Here is a 6,930-nt window from a genome sequence, read left to right as displayed (position 1 = left end):
AGTAGATGATGACCTTCACGCAGCTCTTCTCGCACCCCACCCCCAAAGTTATGAAGGAAACCATGATTAACACCATCAAACCGGCAACTGAATGTTGATTGTTGACCTCCCAGTCAAAAGAGCAACCTCCCCTCTTGGCCAGGTTTCAGAGCCCAGACTCCAGCTGGAGTGGGAATGTCTACACTACTGTTTTTAGCCCCATAGCACAAGCCTGAGTTTGATGACCTGGGTTCTGGGACTTGCTGCCCATTGTGTTTTGTTTTGGCAGAGTGGTGCTGCAAGGCTATGTGCTAGGTTACAATGCCACTTACTCAGATTTGGCCTGGATGTGGAGTGCAGAGCCAGGGGTGCTCTAGTGAGTGGCCAGGAAGGTCCCGGGGTGGTGGGTGATGAGGGGCTGTGGGTGAGTTGTTGGTGGGCTCTGGGGTGAGTGGAGAGCGATGGGGTACTGGGGTGAGGTGTTGAAGTTGAGTGGGGGATATTGGTGGGGGGGAGTTGTGAGGGGAGTGGTCCATGTTGTAGGGTGGTGGGGGCCAGGATTTGGGAGTAAGTGGGGGGGGATGTATGTCGGGGCTGCTGGGATGTGTGTTGGCAGGGGTGCTGGAACAATTTGTACAGTTGGGGTGCTGAGAGCCATTGATCCAAACTGTAAACCCTGTCTATGATAAAAAGAACAGGAGTACTTGTGGCACCTTAGAGACTAACAAATTTATTACAGCATAAGCTTTCGTGGGCTACAGCCCACTTCATCGGATGCGTAGAATGGAATATATAGTAAGGAGGGAGAGATAGGTAGGGGTGTGTGTGTGTGTACATACGTACATACAGTTTGTATGGCAACTTCCACCCTCTCTGTCTGTCTGTAAGAGGCTAATTAGTTAAGATGAGCTATTGTCAGCAGGAGAAAAAAACTTCTGTAGTGATGATGATCAAGATGACACATTTAGACAGTTGACAAGAAGGTGTGAGGATACTTAACTTAGGGAAATAGATTCAATATGTGTAATGACCCAGCCACTCCCAGTCTCTATTCAAACCCAAGTTAATGGTATCTAGTTTGCATATTAATTCAAGCTCAGCAGTTTCTCATTGGAGTCTATTTTTGAAGCTTTTCTGTTGCAAAATTGCCACCTTTAAATCTTTTACTGAGTGGCCAGAGAGGCCGAAGTGTTCTCCTACCGGTTTTTGAATGTTATGATTCCTGATGTTAGATTTGTGTCCATTTATTCTTTTGCGTAGAGACTGTCCAGTTTGGCCAATGTACATGGCAGAGGGGCATTGCTGGCACATGATGGCATATATCACATTGGTAGATGTGCAAGTGAACGAGCCCCTGATGTCGTGGCTAATGTGATTAGGTCCTATGATGGGGTCACTTGAATAAATATGTGGATAGAGTTGGCATTGGGTTTTGTTGCAAGGATAGGTTCCTGGGTTTGTGTTTGTTGTTGTTGTGTGGTTGCTGGAAAGTATTTGCTTCAGGTTGGGGGCTGTCACCTTCAGCCCCCAACTAAAACCTCTCCAGCGCCTCATCAAAGACTTACAACCTATCCTGGAAAATGATCTCTCACTCTCACATATCTTGGGAGACAGACCAGTCCTCGCTTACAGACAGCCTCCCAACCTGAAGCAAATAACTGTTATGCTCAAGGATTGGACCTAGTAGGCATTGACCTGCTTTGGGGGCCATGCAGAACCATGGCATCCCACAAGGGGAGCATTTTGTTGCCTTTCCACTAGGGAAGGTGCAATGTACACCGTCATCCATAGACAGCGAGCTCTGTTGGGGGTGGGAGCAGGATCATGGCACTATCTTATCCCCACCTCTCCACTCCTTCGGAGATAGCTTGTACCTCAACAGAGAGCAATGCCACACTTAAGAGAATACAAGAACAGCAATTGTGCCTAGCCCCAGTGCAAAGGGGAGACCCCCCCTTCCTTTGTTCCCACCTGCATGGGCCATGCACAGTCTGGCTCTTAACTCTAGTCTGAGAGACATGGGTGCACAATACTGGCTATTGCAAAATCATCTGCTGCATGTGTGGAAGGATGCAGTGATTGGAGTGGGGCAGGGCAGGGGAGCGGGGTCAAAATACACAGCATGCCTGAATATCTCTGATTGGAATTACTGGTTTGGGCGTATAGAAATGCAGAGAACTGATGCAGGATTTACAGTGTGAAATATCCTTCAATATTTTAACGGTGTATTTTTTAAAAAACATGATTGTTTGCTCCGTGCGGCAGTTAAATGCTTCTCCTTGATCATCGGAGCTGCTTTCTCTTGATTAAACCTTGATCTGCAGCCACATAAGATCTTATTACTCAGCTAAGGAGCTAACTAGCATAGAAATGCTCATTAGATGAAGTTTGACTCCCCGCACCCGCTTTTTCATATCTCCAGTGTACTGATCTGCTCAATTCATTTTGCTGTAGGAGATGGCTGAGCCTCTCTTCCCCTCTCGTGAACTGAGCTCCTAATCCTAAAGCATAAATACAAATCTCAAAATTTCACCTCCCAGGGAAATCTGAATTGAGAGACAGCTTTGGTAGATTACTTTAAAAATGATGGACTGGATAGCTCAGGGGACTGAGATGGGTATATAGAACCTTTCATCTCTATTGTCATCAGTTCAACTCTAACCCAACTCTGTGATTTAGTCCCAATTCCCCAGTGACCCCCTACATGGACAGCCCCTGGGATCCCTTGTGGGTACAACTGAATTTTTTAAATAACCTGCCTAGAGAGACTATGGCTTTGCCACGTTTAATTATTGTGACAACTGCTCCATAGCAAGATACACAGACACATGCATGCTGAAATCTCTGTATATGAATCTGATTGCAAATCATGCTGTGATGATACTTTTGGTGTAGATCCCAGTCTTGATTCCTTTGTTTGTTTCAATCTAGTTCCAGTCTGCTCTCCCCTACTCTTAAATACACATTGTAAGACCTCGAGGGATAGGAAACCTGAGGGAAATTCAAGATGTCTCAAACTTTGAAGTTAATGAAAAGCATGTGCTAAGGAAGTGTGGCCCCTGGCATTTTATCATGATTAGCTGCAAACTTTAGATCCTGAATCTCAGCCTCACAAAGTGTGGGATTGTTCAGATTTCAGTTCATAGGCTTGCCCATTATGAAGGAAAAACTTGCAAAATTCGGATCCAGGTTTGGGTTTCAAGCCCTTTTGAAATATGCTGGTGTTTAAATGGTAGGTGGGGTGGGGAGAGGTTCTTAGTATCGTTTATCAAATGCATCCTTTTGTACACATTTATTGTTAAACTTTTTACCAAACCAGCTATACAGTTACAGTGGCCAGCCTTAAAGTCTTTCCAGTGTTTGCTTCACATAACTGTAAGCAAGGTCTGAATGAGTTCTCCCCTGACAGCCCGTGAGGAACTGGGGAGGGCAAAGGCTTCAGGACCAGACTGCATTTACATTTACGTTTAACACACTTACTCTGTCTAGGTATCCAGCAGACAGAGCTGTGTTGCCAAAGGGATCAATTTTGGCTGGTGTTCGGTCACAAATCACTTGATTATTGAATACAGGGGTAATGAAATGTTGTCCTTATTATCTGAGTGAAGGGCAGCAGAACTGTACTTGCCTGTCCTGATGGAGGGGGTCACTCTCAACCGACCTGAAGCAGGGGGTTCAGATGCCAAATCCCAGTGAGAGGGTGAGGACAGGTGTCCCTGCCTGGTGGTGTGGGCTCTGCCTATGCATCATAAATAGCATTTGAGCTCCCCCTCTCCCCTGTTTAAAGATAAAGCTGATTAGGCTCCACTGAGAGTCTTTTGTTTGAAGTGACCACTAGAGCTGAAATCACTGATAATCAGGTCTAAGTGCTTAGACCTGTTGCGGGGGCAGCATTTCTGCATAGAAGAGATTGCTAGTGCAAGCAGGGCAATGAGGTTCCCCCACTGAGAGCTGAGTGGCACCTCAAGAGAGCGACTCACAGAGGCCACAGTCGAGAGGCAGGTGGCAGCAGAAGGTCACAGTGCAGGGCCACCCGTGGCGGAGCAGATGGAGGTGCGGTGAAGCGCAGAGTGGCACAAGGGACGACAGCAGCAGAGTGAACAACAGCGCAGCAGCGGCAACATGGAGTGAACAGCGGCAAGTGAGAGCCGGTGGTGGTGGCAGTGTAGGCATGGCTTGAAGTTTCTTCCCCCCCCCGCCCCCCCCCAATGTCCGGTGAGAGGTGAACTCATGTGAAGGCACCTCTGAACTCTGGGTCTCCACCAACAAAGGACAGCGGCTGTGAGTGGGATATGGCAGGGAGAGGAGTGGCATGCTAAAGGGATGTTTGTTTGTTTGTTTGGACTTTCACACAGTAAGGTAAGACCCAGAGGCAAAGGACATTGCCCAATGTTCTCTGGAGCGGGAGTTTTGCTTATGGTCAGACATATTTGAATCATGGTTGTGGTGTGTTTCCCAAATTTAATGCCAGGTTCCTTTCCTCTTTTTATTAAGTTTTCTCTGCTATCTACAGACTCAAGGCTTGCGAGTGGGGAAGTATTGCCTCTTAGAGGTACCGGGGCGGGAGGGGGAGTGGTTAATTCTCCCAGATTACTGTGTAAGCCACACACCACCTGGGTGAGTGACACACACACACACACCCCGACTGCTCTACAGCCTTAGCTAATAGCCAAGTGGCTTTTAGCTCATGCAGTAGAAGCTCATGCACTAAGCTCCAGAGATCCCAGGTTCAATCCCACCCACCAATGACCAGGGTCTGTCGGCGTTACAACTGCGTGGGGGCTCGAGCTGGTTCTGTGCTCTACTATTAAGAGGGACCCCCCTGGATATTGACCCCAGCCCTTGCTGCTGCTGCCTGGCAGAAGGGTTACATAACACCACCTCTTTAGTAAGATTGAGATCAGCCTAGTTTGCTTGCCAGTTCTAAATTTCCATTTCAAGTGTTTACTTAATTTCCGGTGTCCTAGTTGTGTCTAGACAATACTTAGCTAAAGGTATCTAGGGGAAGATGTAAAGGGCAACCCCTGTATCAACTTAGAGTTTAAATAATGGGGGTGGGGTTCTCAGTAAAAAGCAAGAATAAAGCTTCTTTCTGACACTGGATCTTTAGTTCTTCTTTCATCATGTACAACAAATGGACTTGGTTTTTTACCAGTGCTATTGTCACTGAGGCAACTGCTGGAAAATTCAGCTTGATTCTGCTGGAATTTCAGAATAGACATATTCAGTCTCTCAAATGCTGTCCTCCTGGATGCTACTTAGCTGTATATGTAATGCCTATCTGATCTGAAAGAGAATTCCAGAGTAGAGCCGGTTGAAATTTTTCATTCACAACACTTTTTTTCAGCCTCTTCTCCAAAACTAAAAACTTTCACAGAGAGGCTTCCACTTCTTTCAAATTTTTGGTTTTCATAAAAACCAAAATGTTAAATTCCCTCCTTCTTTTTTTTCTTTGATTCCTTCTTGTCACTGAGTACAATCGAACAAGTGACGTCTAGAGGATTATTTTCTCCATCTTTTCATTTTTCCTCTTGCCACTCTAACTTTTCAAAACTTCCTCAGCTGTGGAAAAGTTAGTGGCAAAAGGAAATGTGGCCCTGTTTCATTTTATGGGACTCACAGGAAAAAAGGGGAAAGTGTGTGTGTCTGTGGGAGGGAAACCAAAAATTCAAAACACTTCCAAAAATATTATATGAAAAAATTCAAAGTAACAAAAATTGTTCCTTTTCAAACTCCATAAAATGGAAACCACTTCAAAATTCTGAAACATGTTTGTAATCTCTCAACATATCTTGACCATCTCTACTCCTTAGCCCATCTCTTTTTTTGACTGAGACCCTGTGTGGGGATTGTCATGATTACCGGGCAAGATTCACCATTTGAGATTCTCATCAAGTGCACCCCAACATGTCAGATCTCAGTCCTTCAGTTCTCAGGGGGGCAGGAATTCTGCAATTCACTCCCTCTTAGACTAGCACCTGAGGAACCCCCCCCCCCCCAACCCGGGGACCAACCATGACTACTTCAGCAGATCAATCTTGACTTCTCTCCACTGGGTAACATTTTAAAAAGAGGCCTAACCATATGGCTCTTACATAGGCCAGGTCTACACAACAGACTTACATCGGTACAACTACATCACTCAGGGTGAAAAACTCACCCCCTGAGTGACCTAGTTACACCAACCTAATCCCCCAACCTCCCATTGTAGACAGTGAGTTCTCCCGTCGACATAGCTACCACCTTTCAGGAAGGTGGACTAACTAGGCACAGGAGCATCTTCATTCAGCACTACAGCTGCACATGAAGACAAGCCCTTAGCCCTTTAGCTGCTCGTGGCCTAGATACCTAGGCTATGTCTACACTAGAGAGCTTACAGCTGCACTGATGCAGGGACGCTGCTATAAGATCTCTCCTGTAGCTGCATCTCCCGCCAGCCTAGTGCTGTGCACACTACCACTTATGCTGGCGTAACGATGTCGCTCGGGGGATGTGTTGCTCAGGGGTGTGAAAAATAGAAGTTTGGCCGACATAAGGGGGTAGTGTAGACATGGCCCTAGGCATTGCTTAGAAAGACATGGCCTGCAGCTCTTACTTTTCCCCCAGTTTGTGTGTCAGCCTCCCAGCATGCTGACTTTCTGCCAAGGGCACCTTTTAATCAGTCATGGTCTTTTGATCTTTTGTGTGTTGGACTTAAAAAAAAAAAAAAAAAAAATGTCCTAGCAGTGTTGTTAGCCCCAGGAAGTAACACCTGCCAGTGATCACCCCAATGTTCTCTTAGCTGGTTTGAAAGTGCATACCTGTGACTGTTTCTTCTCATCATCCTAGCTTCCTTTCCTAGGCCAGCCACCAGCTGTGGTTTGAATTAACTCCTTGAGTTCAGGTAGGCAGCAATACAAAATTGAACAGAGACACGGAGTCGCATGTAATATTCATAACAATAAAGCCACG

Source organism: Eretmochelys imbricata, chromosome 11 (genome assembly GCF_965152235.1).
Source record: "Eretmochelys imbricata isolate rEreImb1 chromosome 11, rEreImb1.hap1, whole genome shotgun sequence".
NCBI lineage: Eukaryota > Metazoa > Chordata > Testudines > Cheloniidae > Eretmochelys > Eretmochelys imbricata.
This window is presented reverse-complemented; position numbering follows the sequence as displayed.